This window comes from Mustela putorius, unplaced genomic scaffold (assembly GCF_011764305.1).
Source record: "Mustela putorius furo isolate JIRA1106 unplaced genomic scaffold, ASM1176430v1.1 tig00000281_pilon_pilon_pilon, whole genome shotgun sequence".
NCBI classification, from domain to species: Eukaryota; Metazoa; Chordata; class Mammalia; order Carnivora; family Mustelidae; genus Mustela; species Mustela putorius.
This window is the reverse complement of record NW_025421343.1, coordinates 27,357,132-27,370,894: the sequence shown is the minus strand read 5'-3', so window position 1 is coordinate 27,370,894 and position 13,763 is coordinate 27,357,132. Positions and strand designations below refer to the sequence as shown.

The 13,763-nt window shown below is 44.3% G+C and overlaps 1 protein-coding gene across 4 annotated transcripts in view; it reads right to left on the bottom strand.

The window, feature by feature from the left end:
- VIT (vitrin) overlaps window positions 1-9,399 on the bottom strand; it is a 96,677-nt gene extending 87,278 nt beyond the window's left edge. For all 4 annotated transcript variants that reach the window (XM_045079253.1, XM_004765450.3, XM_004765451.3 and 1 more), the window contains exon 1: window positions 9,173-9,399. The gene's annotated coding sequence lies outside the window, so the exon portion shown is untranslated. The remainder of the gene's footprint in view (window positions 1-9,172) is intronic.
- Window positions 9,400-13,763: the final 4,364 nt, after the last annotated feature.

Sequence of the window (13,763 nt, the reverse complement as noted above, 5' to 3'; positions counted from 1 at the left end):
GAGTCGCCTCCGATACCAACAGCTTCATTCGCTGAGCACTTTCCATACGCTTCCCTCGGCACAGGGGCCATCTTGTTTCACTATCATGGTGAACCTACGGGCTAGCTACAATGATGCCCATTTCTCAGAGCAGGAAATCGAGGTTTAGAGAATTTAGTGAGCTGTCCAAGGGTGGGATGAACAGGGAGCAGCTCCAGAACTCCACCCCAGGCCTTGCATTTAACCCAACTGACTGCCCCATTCTACCACACTCCAGGATGGGTTCACCTTCCTTTTCGCCCTGACACATATTCTGAGGCTTTTTGAAATAACTCTGTTGACAGTAGTTAAGAGGCTCGCTTGGAAATACAGATGTTGTGTGATAGTTGTGTAATACAGTTGTCTTGGCTGTAAGGTCAGGAGATTTTTGGGGGGTCCTATCTGGGCCTGAACTCGCATATAGCTTTCTCTCTCACACAAATGTTATTCAGGGTAAAGTGATGCTCCAGGCCTATTTTTAAGTTTAACCAGGCATAACACACCCATCTAAATAAACATTGGAGTGTATTGTAATTGACTGTGGAATGAGATGTTAAAATGGGAGGATGCTTTGTCTTAGCTTCAGCTGAGACTACAGGAGAACTACTTCCACGTTCCCAAGTGGTCTCCCTGATGGTTCTCTCATGACTGTGTGTCCCCCGGTTCCCCTCCTGCATCTGGGGAGAGGGACAAGGAGGGAAGACAGCTAAAACAATTCCTGCTGTCCAGTCTCCAGCTTCCCTCTTGGCTCCTCCAACTGTGGTGTGGTCTGGAGGGAGGCAGTCAGCCAGGCATCCTGGCTCTTGGTCACTATCTTTGGAAGTCCAGCTTGGATGCCCAGTAGCCCCATTTGAGATGACTGACTGGTTGTGTCTCTTGGTCTTGGGTGCACAGTGGCCTGGTGTCTGGCTCACGATTTAGACATCTACAGGAGAGGAAAGAGCTTGTGGTAAACCAGCCTCTGTGTGAGCATCAGCCTGGGGTCACTTCAGGTCCTGCCCAAGCCAGGTGCACAGAGGGCTGAGGAGGCCACAGCAGGAAGCACAGGAGAAAGAGTGGTGGGTGCTCAGAGGCTGAGCAAGGAACCCCGTAAACCTCCAGCCAAAGCTATGTAACAGCACCCGGAGTTCCCAACAAATGGGCAGCTTCTCCAAACCCACAGAGGTGCCCCCCATGAACGAGAAACCCCTGTATGTGCCGGCCAAGCCCAAGGAACCCAGGGGGCCAGCTTATGACAATATCTGCTTACAAGGTCCTTCTGTCCCCTTACCTTTCCTCTGTGTACCCACTTCAGCTCTGGACATGAAGATACTGTTGTTAGCGGCCAAGGGGAGGAGGAGGAGAGGCACAGAGCAGAGAAAGAAAGAATCCAGTCCCTCGCCCTTCCCCACAGCAGCAGTTAGGCCCCGGGGGCTGGGTGAAACTGGAAACTGTGACCGCCATTGTTCAGTTTTTAAGCATTACTTAAGGGTTACATTCATATTAATGATGAAACTGATTGTTTTGGGAATGTGATGTGGGCAAGGTCTTTTTAAAAATTCTGAGTGTGGCCTGAAATATTAGGGGACCTACTCAGATTTCATCCAGGGCAGAGGCAAGAGTGGCATGTGAAGTGTGTGAGTGGGAAATGGGGGGCTCCTGGGGGAACTCGAGGAACATCTGGATAGTGCACCCCACGTCGACTTGTCCAAGTACCTCCATATTACCTTTCTTCTTCATGCTGCTCTTCCAGACACTGTGGCCTGTCCAAGCCTGGTGCTACCTCAGGACCTTTGCCTTTGCTCTTTCGTCTGCCTGGATTGTTCTTCCCCTAAGTATCCACATAGGTTGCTCCATGGCTTTGCCGTCGCCTCTCTCTCTCTCTCTCTGTTTAAATGTCCATTCACCAGACACTTATCTAACGATGCCGTGCAAATCATCACTTCATCTCACTGCTCTGTCTGGTCCCCTTAGTCTATAGTCTTAGGTCTTTCACAGCCCATAATACCACCAGAGCTCTCACGTGTATCTGTTTATTGTGTGCTCCTCAGATTGGCACTCTTCTAGGGGAACCGAGCCTATTTTGTTCACTCTCCTTCCTGAGCCTGTAGAATTATAATGGCACATGATGGCGGCCCAATAAATACTTGTTGTTCCTGTCATTCAGGGTTATCTCTTCTTCCCCAAATTCCTTTTACCTTTCGGACTATAGATTCACTCACTCTATTATACAAGCAAAGCCAGTCTAGGCAAGCTGACTTGCACCTTTATTTCCAAAGCCTGTTTTCTCTGGGACACAGAGGAAGCCCGAGGACAGAATTCACTTAGCATTGAGATGCCAGTGGCCTGATCTCTTGGAAAATATACATTGGGTTCCCCTGAAGGAATAGTTTCTCTCTCTCTCTCTCTTTTTTCTTTTTGAATCTGAGAAGAAAGAATGCAGAGTCCCTTCTCACTCTAGCCTGAAGGGTGGTTTTTATGATTTTTTACCACATGTCCACACAAAACTTTAGCCTTTCTCTCACTGAAGGAAGGAATTTGAGAAATTTTTACTAGACTGTTGTCAACGTAGAGACCCTTATCAGGGAACATGGTTCTCTGAAAAAGTCTGAGTCATTAGGAAACAAGTTTCCTTCTGTGCCTTGCTGCTAACTTAGCCCTGAAGTGAAGATAAAGGACAATTTGGGGGGACTGGCTACTTCTAGGGCTTGATAATGAGGTCTGCTCCTCAGCCTCCCCCTGGGAGTCAGGTCTGCCCAACACACCTGCCAAGTGTCCTTAAGTCAGGAGCTCATCTAAGAATGATGGAAATAAAACACCTTCACTCCCCTCCTTCAGGATTACTCTTGTGTCTCTACTTGCAAGAGGGAATAGTTTCTTTGGAAATTACTTGGCTTGAAAGTGATGTTTTCAAGGATGGCAAAGATTAATTTGGTGTGGTGACAGAAAAACCAGGAGCACGTGTACTGGTTGCCTGGTAGGTTAGGAACGTAAGCTTTGGAAAGAGACTGCTTGGGTTTAAGGTTGAGCTCTGTCACTTACTGGCTGTGTGACCTTGGACAACTTGCTCAACTTCTCAGTGTCTCAGGAGTCAGTCTGGTTACTGAGTGGTTACAACCTACCTCACAGGGTTGTTGTTAGGATTAAATAAGTGACTTCATGAAGAGGGCTTAACCCAGTGTCTGTCACACAGTGTCTGTATGGATGTTGGCAAATATGATTTTTTATTGTTCGGTGGTGGTGAGTCATGAGTACCATCATTGTTGTCATCATTTTTGTTTCCACCCACTTGCAAATAGGGCCTGTGTAGACTCTAGTTGAATGAACTCTATGGAGTCAAGGCAACCAATTAAGTCTCTCTCAACAAGGCACTGCCCAGGGTAATTGTGGCTTAATTCTGGGACTTGTTGGTGAAGGAACCACTTGGGTTTGTGATTGCCATTGACCTCAATTCTTCTAGGGCCCCAAAATGGAGCGATTCTACACCTGTGTTCCCTCCTTCTCTCTCGGAGATTTATAGGATCTTTAGCCCATTCTCATGAAAATCTTCTAGATGACTATAGGACAACTGAACCAATCAAGTGGCTGAGGAATGATAGCTAGCATTTTTAAAAAGAATTGGAAAGCACGTAGTGAAAGAATAGGAAGCAGAAATGAGCCTGTGCCTTTTTAAAAATTGTAACACCAGGGGTGCCTGGATGGCTCAGTGGGTTAAAGCCTCTGTCTTCAGCTCAGGTCATGATGGGATAGAGATCGGGCTCTCTCCTTAGCAGGAAGCCTGCTTTTCATCCTCTCTCTCTCTCTGCCTGCCTCTCTGCCTACTTGTGATCTCTGTCTGTCAAATAAATAAATAAATAAAATCTTAATAAATAAATAAATAAATAAAATTGTAACCCCAAAATAAAACACAAACACAAAAGTAATTCCTAAACTGAATGTAAACCAAACTACTGTTCCTTTTGTTCCAAGACCCGTGGCTTGTAGATTTAACTCAGAAGAGGACTTTGGCATCCCATGATCTCAGCTCACCTTTCTCCCTCAGGATATTAGCGCTGGAATGTGGCAATGGATTTCAGCCGAGCCACAACACCTGCTGCCCGGTGCAGGCTGCCACACGATGTGTAGCTCTTACAGGTCTCAGCTTGGAGGGTCACCTGGTGCCTGCTTTGTGCTGTCCCAAGGCAGCCCCAAGCACTTCAGATACACGTCTCTAAGGAGATTTCTTTAAGATTTGCATTCTGTTGAAGTGGAAAAGTTTTCCACTTGATTAAAAACAAATTCTAAACCCCGTATCCACAACTGTTTGTGTAACAGGTGAGGTAACCGCAGAAAAATGCAATAAACAAGACCAAAATAGTCTTTGCTCCATTGTGAAGGTGGGGCTCTGGGAATCTCCTTGGATTTTGGTCCTTCACCTCCTGGTCTGCAAACAGGAACTCACCTAGGTGATCTTAGACTGATTTAAATGTCTGTGTGTGTGTGTGTGTGTTCGAATTAATTTAATTTAATTTTTTAAAAAAGATTTTATTTATTTATTTGACAGACAGAGATCACAAGTAGGCAGAGAGGCAGGCAGAGAGAGAGGAGGAAGCAGGCTCTCCGCTGAGCAGAGAGCCCGATGTGGGGCTCAATCCCAGGACCCTGAGATCATGACCTGAGCCAAAGGCAGAGGCTTTAACCCACTGAGCCACCCAGGCGCCCCTAATTTAATTTAATTTAATTTTTATGCTTCAGTTCCAAAAGTTGTTTGGTTCTTTTTTATGCTGTTTGTGTCTGTTGAACTTATTTTGTTCTTGTGTTGTTTTCCTGAATCATTAAATTCCTTAGCACTGTACTCACTTGTGAATTCTCTGTCAGGTTGCTCATGTCTCTCCATTTCTTAGGGTCAGTTACTAGTGGTTTCCTGTGTTCCTTTGGTGACATCTTTTCTTGGTTCTTCATGACGCTCATAGCTTTGTGAAGGTGTCCAGTTACCTCTTCTAGACTTTATGGCCTGACTTCAGTGACAGAAGATTGCTTCGGTCAGGTGACCTCACTGGTGGGTCGAGGCATGCCAGAGCAGACTGTGACCCTTGGTCTAGTGGGACTTGCAGAGGCTCCAGGTCCAGGAAGGTGTGCTGGGGTCCCCAACATTGGCAACTGGGTAGTCCTGGGTGAGCACATTGGGGGTATCTGCAAGGGCTGTTTGTGTCTTAGTGATGCCTCAGCATCCCGAGGCTGGAGACCAGGGCAGGCGGTGGTGAGGGCCAGAGCTGGCGGTGTGCATTCAGGGGCTGCAGGGATCAACAGCAAGGGACTGGGTAGGCCGCAGGGGCCAGGTACAGACTGACCTCAGGGCAAGGGCCAGGCCCCACTGCTGTGCACTAGCAGGTGTCGCCCCTGACTGTCCTCATGCACTCCCATCGTCGCAGGGTCTTGCCACATAGCCTGTGCCACCAGCAGTCGAGGCTGGTGATGGGAGTTGGACCAGTGGGGTACAGGTCCGCCACTGTCGAGACTGGTTGCCAGGGAGCCCAGGGATGCAGGCAAGTGACCGGAGTTAGGGCTGGATCTGGGCTGACAGCTGGCGTTGGCGTGCACTCCTGCAACTTCATTAAAAATGAGTAACCAGCACTATATCCAATGGCTACTGCTGATGCCACGCCTAAATGTGTCCTGCTCTACTGCTCCTTTCTTTACCTCTTCTCTGCACTCGCAGAAGCTGCTCATTGCCACACGCATAAGGACCTGTCATACCGGTAAAAGGTAGCAGGTTCCCCGGGCAATTCTCTAGCTCACTCTCTGCATGCTCAGAGGGCCAGGATTTCTGCCACCTCTTGCAAACCACAGAGGGACCCATTCTTAGGCATTCTGTTGCTTATCATTTGCTGATTGATGAATTAGCTCACATCCTCTGGATGATGAAATGGCAACACATTTCTAATAATTACATTAATATCAGATAATTTCTCAAATCTGTATGCTTCCCACAGGCACAGAGTTAATGTTTAAAAGTTTGAAGGATATTAAGATCGCTTTGTTTCACAGCCGATCAGATTTCTTCCTTCCAGACACATATAATAAAGAAAACATTTCTAACGTTTGGGTGCTGACATTGTACCAAGCACCAATGGGAGTTTTTTGCCACAACCCTATGAGGTAGGCACTGATAACAGACACCTTTTACAGGTGAGAAAACTGAAGCCCGAGAAAGTTTAGTAACTTGCCGAAGTTAACACATTTAAGAAGGTGTGGATCTGGGGTGCCTGGGTGGCTCAGTGGGTTAAGCCTCTGCCTTCAGCTAAGGTCATGATCCCAGGGTCCTGGGGTTGAGCCCTGTATCAGGCTATCTGCTGCTTTCCCCTCTCTCTCTGCCTGCCTGCTTCTCTGCCTATAAATATCTCTCTGTCAGATAAATAAATAAAATCTTTAGCAAAAAGCGAGGGAGGGGGGGGGGGGCGGATCCTTCTGTTGGACTCCCAGCGTATCTATACAGTGCAAGGCCTTGGCCTTGGCCTTGGATGGAAGGCCTTAAGTTCAGGTATTTGATATTATCTCCACATGAGTGTTCACAGATAGTCATAGAAATGCACCAGAAAACTGAAAGAAGTCTGTTATAAAATGTAGACCACACTGTCCTTAGTAACATATATAGGTAAAATATATAGTAATATATATAATAATACAGTAATATGATATATAACATGTATATACATATCTATACCATTGTGTTACATTTATATAATATGCAGTTATGCTACATTTCATTTATTTAAAATTTTTTTAAAAGATTTTATTTACTTATTTGATAGAGATCACAAGTGGGCAGAGAAGCAGGCAGAGAGAGAAGGGGAAGCAGGCTCCCCACTGAGCAGAGAGCCCCAGGGCTCGATCCCAGGACCCTGGGACCATGACCCAAGCCAAAGGCAGAGGCTTTAACCCACTGAGCCACCCAGGCGCCCCAACATTTCATTTTCATATATATCAAAAAGTTATTAGGTAAATATAAATATTTTAAATATACCACAGGGTTTGGAGCCTCTTTACTTTGTAATGTACAGAGGCCTGCCACTTCTTGATATTGGAGAGGTCCCAGGGCACGGGACCATAGCGTTAGGAGGGAAACTTAGAGACTACCTTGGCCAACTTCCTCGTTTCCCATGTGAGGAAACGGGGACACAGAGATGTGGAGTATCTTCCCCAAGGTCACACAGCTGGAATACCCTTCTATTGAGAGAGCACGTGCTGCCCGCACTCCCTGGCTTCTGCTTCCAAGGAAGTAAGGAGGTAAGCTACGCATGTAGCCACAGGTAACATCCCGGAGGCCACGAAACATTTATTTTGAGACCAGTGACTCCTTTCAGTGTAATCTGGTTTTGAATAAGGGGCCGGGGCCAGATAACATGTCTATAGAACTTGACACGTTTCAAAACCCTATTGGAGCTGGGAATCAACATTGAACCTCGTGACCACCATGGGAGGGGTGCAGGCAGGCATTGCGATTTCTCCTTTTCGGATGGGGAAGCAAGTCAGGCAATGTTGCACCCCTTTCCCAGGGTGACCCAGCCAGGCAGTAAGAACCAGCATTGTACTATAGGACCGCAAGCTCGCAGTGCGCGACCCCTACAGCTTTCCTGCGTGCCTGTATGTCCGGCAGGAACCACAGGCGAGAACAGCACAAGAATTTCTGTTTTCCCGATGCTGTTCATAAACCATTTCAAACCCAGGGCCTTTTTTTTTTTTTTTTTTTTTTTTTCCTGAAAGAAACTATCTTCCTGTAATCAGGAACTTGGCCAAAGAGATAACTAGATCTTCTAAATGATATCCCTGGAGATAGCGCCATTTAAGATAGATCCTAAGCATTTCCAATGTACTTTAGGTGTTTCCTTTCCAGGGTGAGGTGTAAGATATATTTAAATCAAGCTTAGTCTGGGAAACCGGCACATTGCAATTAAAAATGCAGCCCTTTAGTCTCTCAATTCTCTATCTAAAGCCCTTTTACAAAAGAGGGTATTTTAATTCAATAAATAAAAGACAGACGCGTCCAGCTTTCCTACCGGAGGAGGCGTAGCCACCACTCTCAGCTAACACACATAAGAGAGAAAATACACAAACAAATAGTGTTTGATCTTGCTTCGCTGCAGGCTGTTTTCATCTTTCAAGAGACGGAGGGAAAAACAACCTCAGAACTTTACCACCAAAACTTCCAAATTTATTGCCATGCAACGTAATGGCAAAATGCTATTTTCTTAGCGCTCACATTTTTTGAATAACCTCCACGGCCAAGAATGCCTGGTTTTATTTTTACAATAAGCCCAAAGAAAATCTGGAATTCTGCTCTCGATCTGAGGATGGCAAAGATGCCTGGGTTTTTCGGAACAAACCATTGAGTCTAACTATTCAATCTTATCCTCTCTGTTTAACCTGGGCTTGAGGCATGTATTTCATGTTTATGCTGGTTTGACACCAATCATGCTTAAAAGAGATTTTGTACTCTGTTTCCCTGGGCAAAGTCGAGCTACAATAGTAGACTTAACAATACCAGCCCTTTCTCGGGCTTATCGGTTAAAGAAGCATTCAGCCTAAGAAAACACTTCCAGTATAAACAAGATACAGAATTGTATAACTAGCCACATTCCACCCAGATCTGAGTAGAGAGAAGTTCAGATCCACACTAAAATCATTTCTCTTCACTTAGCATCAATGTGTCCATTTCTCATACTGCTTTTCATATATTGTTAGAAGCAATTTGTTACATTGTTATCATATTCCATAGAGGAAGCAAGGTACAAAAAAGGACAGTGTGATAAAGAGACTCATGTCATACTTTCTAACTTGTTTTAACCGTAATAACATTGGTTTAAAAATACAGTGAAAGATCTTGTTCTAATCTTATCACACCACAATTCATTTATAGTTGACTTAATATATATAATTAATATTATATATAATAATATATAATATGATCTATATATATATATATAATATGATCTATAGTTAATCATAATATTAGTTGTTTACAAGGATGTCAACTCCCCCCACCCCCTCCCAATTCTCCTGAGACTAAAATTTGTACAGAATGATTACTTGGTCAAGGTATGTATTGCCGTTTCTTCATGACAAATACATTTTAAGGTTTTATAATAAGGAATGGAAAGCAAACTATCTACATAGCTGAGTAATTCATCAGACATACCTTGTTTGAAGAGAGCAATTTTTTTTTTCAAAAATTTTCCACCACACAGAATGGATATCCTTTTTTCCTTAAGCTTTTCTGCATCACAAATCCCATCCAAATTATCCTAAAGAAGAAACAAGGAGAGGTCCAAGCAACTTTTCTCTTTTCTCAGAGGAGCTAATCAAACATTCCCATCAACCTCTCAGCACTTTGAAAAGCACATTTTAGCCACACACACACACACACACACACACTCACACTCACACACTGCTTCTCACACTGGTTTTAGTGCTGAATTAGGCGGTCCTCTTTCAAATTTCCACTCCCACTTGCTTTTCTTTGGGGTAAGGATTTCTAAATATTCTTTTCTAGCCTAAAGCACACATTTTCAGTAAGCAAATTCTATAATTAGAAATTCTAAAAAGTGGAAGAGAAGTGCCTCGATAAAATGGGAAATAAAACATATACTTTAAAAAGGACTTACATGGGGCAATTAAATTTTCTTTCTTTTTCAAATGCCAGTGAACAGCTGATCAAACTGCATAAGGAAAGAATGCTGCGGCGCCAATACCACCACGCTGGTTCCACTGGGCTCTCACTCTTAGAGTTGAAAACACTTACTTTTCCTACATGGTAATGCTATTTTTTGGTTAACTGGCTTCGGTCCTTTCTGTGTTTTGGCAAGCTTAATGAATGACTGTAGTCGGTACTGCCAGTAACAGGACACAAGATAATAATAGTGGGAAACAAAACCTGACTCACGTTTCAAAAAACTAATGGTGATTCACGTCTTAAGTGAAATCTGCTGATTTTAGTTATTATTGGTGTCATCAATTAAATGGAGGGGATTCAGACTCAAAACATCCATGTGCAGGAGCATTTCGCACCATTAAAAAAAACACAGGAACGCGTACATCTGGCACTCCTTGAGAGTCAGTAGGACGGAGCATCTTTTCTCTCCAGCAGGGCGGGAGGCAGCACAGAGCCATTCCTCCTCCTGCTGGGGAATGTGCACTCCCGCAGCCCGAAGCAGACTCCTCACTCCCAGCAGCTGTATCTGTGGGCACCGACTTTGCTCCTTATTTAAGATTAAGGCTATAACACTATTTAACTTTCCCCCCTCCATTTGGTTCGGCATTTAAATTATTTTAGTCCTGTTTCTTCCTTCACAAAACCCTGAGCCTAAGACCATTTGTAGTAAAGGTGGTGTTGCCCATACGGAGGACGTCTGATTCCACCGTCAGGGAGTCAGGGAAGGTTCAGATGAAATATACCCCCAAACCGAATTAATAATGATAATAATAATAATAATTACCATTTATTGAATACTTACTTTTGCTAGGAATGGTGATAACCCTCTACGTATATCACCTCATTTAATACTTAGAAGAACCTGGAGAGGCCAGTGCTATTATTCCCATTCCTCCGATAAGAGAGCTGAGGCTCAAAGAGATAGTAACTTTTCAGGGTCACTCAGACAGAAAGGTAACAGCTGGGATTCAAATTCAAGGCTGTGTGATTCAGAGGCAACTGTGCTATTAGCTTCTATATTTCTTTGGAGCTTCTTCTCTTTCACTAATTTGTTTTCTTGTGGTAAATAAGGCAGAAATCAAATGCAAATGTATTGAAACGCATATAAAGAGAGGCTCAAAGAGAAACGCAAGTTAAAAGCAATAATGTGCAGTGATGAAAACTTTTGGAACTACAGTAGTCACTGTAGTGACTCATCTCATCTGTGGGGGACATAGTACAAGACCCCGAGTGGATGCCTGAAACTGACAGTAGTACCGAATCTTACACGTACTATGTTTTTTCCTATATGGACATACCTATGATAAATTTCAATTTAGAAATTAAGCACAATGGAGTGCCTGGGTAGCTCAGTGGGTTAAGCCTCTGCCTTTGGCTCAAGTCATGATCTCAGGGTCCTGGGATGGAGCACCGCATCAGACTCTCTGCTCAGCAGGGAGCCTGCTTCCTCCTCTCTCTCTCTGCCTGCCTCTCTGCCTACTTGTGATCTCTGTCTGTCAAATAAATAAATAAAATCTTCAAAAAAAGAAAGAAATTAAGCACAGTAAGAGACTAACAACAATAACAAATAATAAAATAGGACCATAACAATATACTATAATAAAGGTCCTATGAATGTGATTACTCTCTCTCAGAGTATCTTACAGTACTGTATTCTTCTTGTGATTGTCCAAGACAGTACACAGTGCCTGCACAGAGCGAGGTGACAGACAGAGGCACTGTGCATAGTGTTGGGCTACTGTTGGCCCTTTGGTGATTCATTAGAAGGATCATCTGCTTCCAGCCCAGGCTGACTGTAGCTAAGAGAAACTGCAGATAAGGGAGACTACTGTCCATACAGATGTTTGTACATTATGAAGGCAATTAATGCTAGTGCATTAGTGAACCTTACTAACCATCTAAAATGGTACACTAGCAAATGTTTTGTGGTATATGTTTCATAATGAAAAGAGAGGAAGAGAAATTCTCTGTTCTTTTTTTATTTTTTTTTTTTAAGATTTATTTATTTATTAGAGAGAGACCGCACAGAGGGTAGGGGCAGAGGAACAGAGAAGCTCTGCACTGAGCACACAGCCCTGACTCAGGGCTCAATCTCACAACCCTGAGATCATGACCTGAGCCTGAGCCAAAGCCAAAGCCAAGAGATGGATGCTCAACTGACTATGCCCCCCAGGGACCCCTAGAAATTCCCTTTTTAAAAAATGTAAATGGAGGGACATCTGGGTGGCTTGGTCAGTTAAGCATCTGCCTTCCCAGATCATGATCCTGGGATCCTGGGATCGAGCCCTACATTGGACTCCCTGCTCAGCAGAGAGCCTGCTTCTTCTGCTGACTGCTGCCACCCCCTGCTTGTGCGCTCTCTCTTCTCTGTTAAATGAATAAATAAAATCTTTTAAAAAGTTTTCTTAAAGTAGTGAAATATTACCTTATTTTCATTAGATTGACAAAAATGAGAAAGCTGGAAAACAGCTATGGCAGACATGTGGTGGCCCCAAGAGGCTGCTGAGGGTGTAGGCAAATGTGACCATTCTAGAGAGCCATCAAAGTACTTAGTCACAGTACATGTGTGCCCAGGGACTCGGGAACTCACTGTGTCGGACATAGTCCTCAGTGAGCTTCTTGCACAGGGTCATGAGAATTCCGTCCCTGGAGAACTAAGGAGTTAAGTATGGGAAATGCACAATATGAAATAGGCAATAGGGCCCCTGGGTGGTTCAGTCGGTTCAATGTCTGCATTTGGCTCAGGTCATGATCTCAGGGTCCTGGGATCGAGTCCTGCATTGGGCTCCCTGTTCAGCAGGGAGTCTGCTTCTCCCTCTGCCTCTGCCACTCTGCTTACTTGTACTCTGTGTGTGTGTGTGTGTGTGTGTGTCAAGTAAATAAATAAAATCTTAAAAAAAAATTTATGCAGCAGCTAGAAGCAAAGGACTACCTGTGGGGCTTGAGCGTGGATTCCCCAGACCAGATCGCCTCAGTCTGCCTGTTGGTCTCAGCACCTGACATTTGACAAGTAACTTAACCTGTTTCTTAGTTTCTCCATCTATAAATGGGAAAAATAATAAAACCTATATTGCAGAGTTATGACAATTAGAGGAATTAATATTTGTAAAGTTCTTGGAACCTTACCTCATGTGAGGCAAATATGATATTAGTGTTTTTTAATTAAGTACAATGTATATCCAATACTGCTGTATTCATTTTACGTTGCTGGGTAAAGTTAGGGTCTTAAGACAACAGCCGCTTAGCGGCTCACAGTTCTGTGGGTCGGAAGTCCCGGCGTGGCCTGACTGGGTTCTCGGCTCAGGGTCTCAAGAGGCTGAAATCAAAACATCCCCTGGACTGGGCTGTCGTCTAGACTCCGGGAGAGAGAATGCACCTTGAGCTGGCTCAGTGGTTGGCGGAATTCAGCCCTTCAGAGCAGTGGATCCTTGGCTATCAGCCAGGGGCTGTTCTAAACTCCCGAGGCCATTGTCTGCCCCCACCCTGTTACCCCACAGGTGCCTCCGTGTTTGTGCCCGTCATGGCATGCTGTATCCTTTTCACGCTTGGCTTCTCTCTGACTTTCTCTTCTGCAACAAGCCAGAGGAAACTGCTTTTACTGGGACTCTGTGAGGAGTTTAGGCCCACTGGGATGATCTTCTTATCTTAATGTCAACTGATTAGTAACTCTAATTACACCTACAATGTTGCTCCGCCTGAAACACAACATAATCGTGCCCCAGGGGCCAAGATCATGGGCCATCTTAGAACTCTGCCTGCCCTAGTTATTGGTTTTAAAAACATTCCTTTGAGGGAAAGTGAGAAGCAGAATGAGAAACATAATACAATATTGAAACGGTTAATTTTATGTGTCAATTGTATGCGTCTAACTTGCTGAAGGTGGATCCTAGATTTCTCAGCCTCCATGTTATCTAATTCCTTAGAGTGAATCTCTCTCTCTCTCTCTGTGTCTCTCTCTCTCCCCCCTCTTGGTTCTGTTTCTCTGGAGAGCCCAGACTATTACAAATGCAATTATGAAAATTAAAATGATGCACATAAAACAACAACACACATTTTGCAAGGAACACTTATCAGTGAA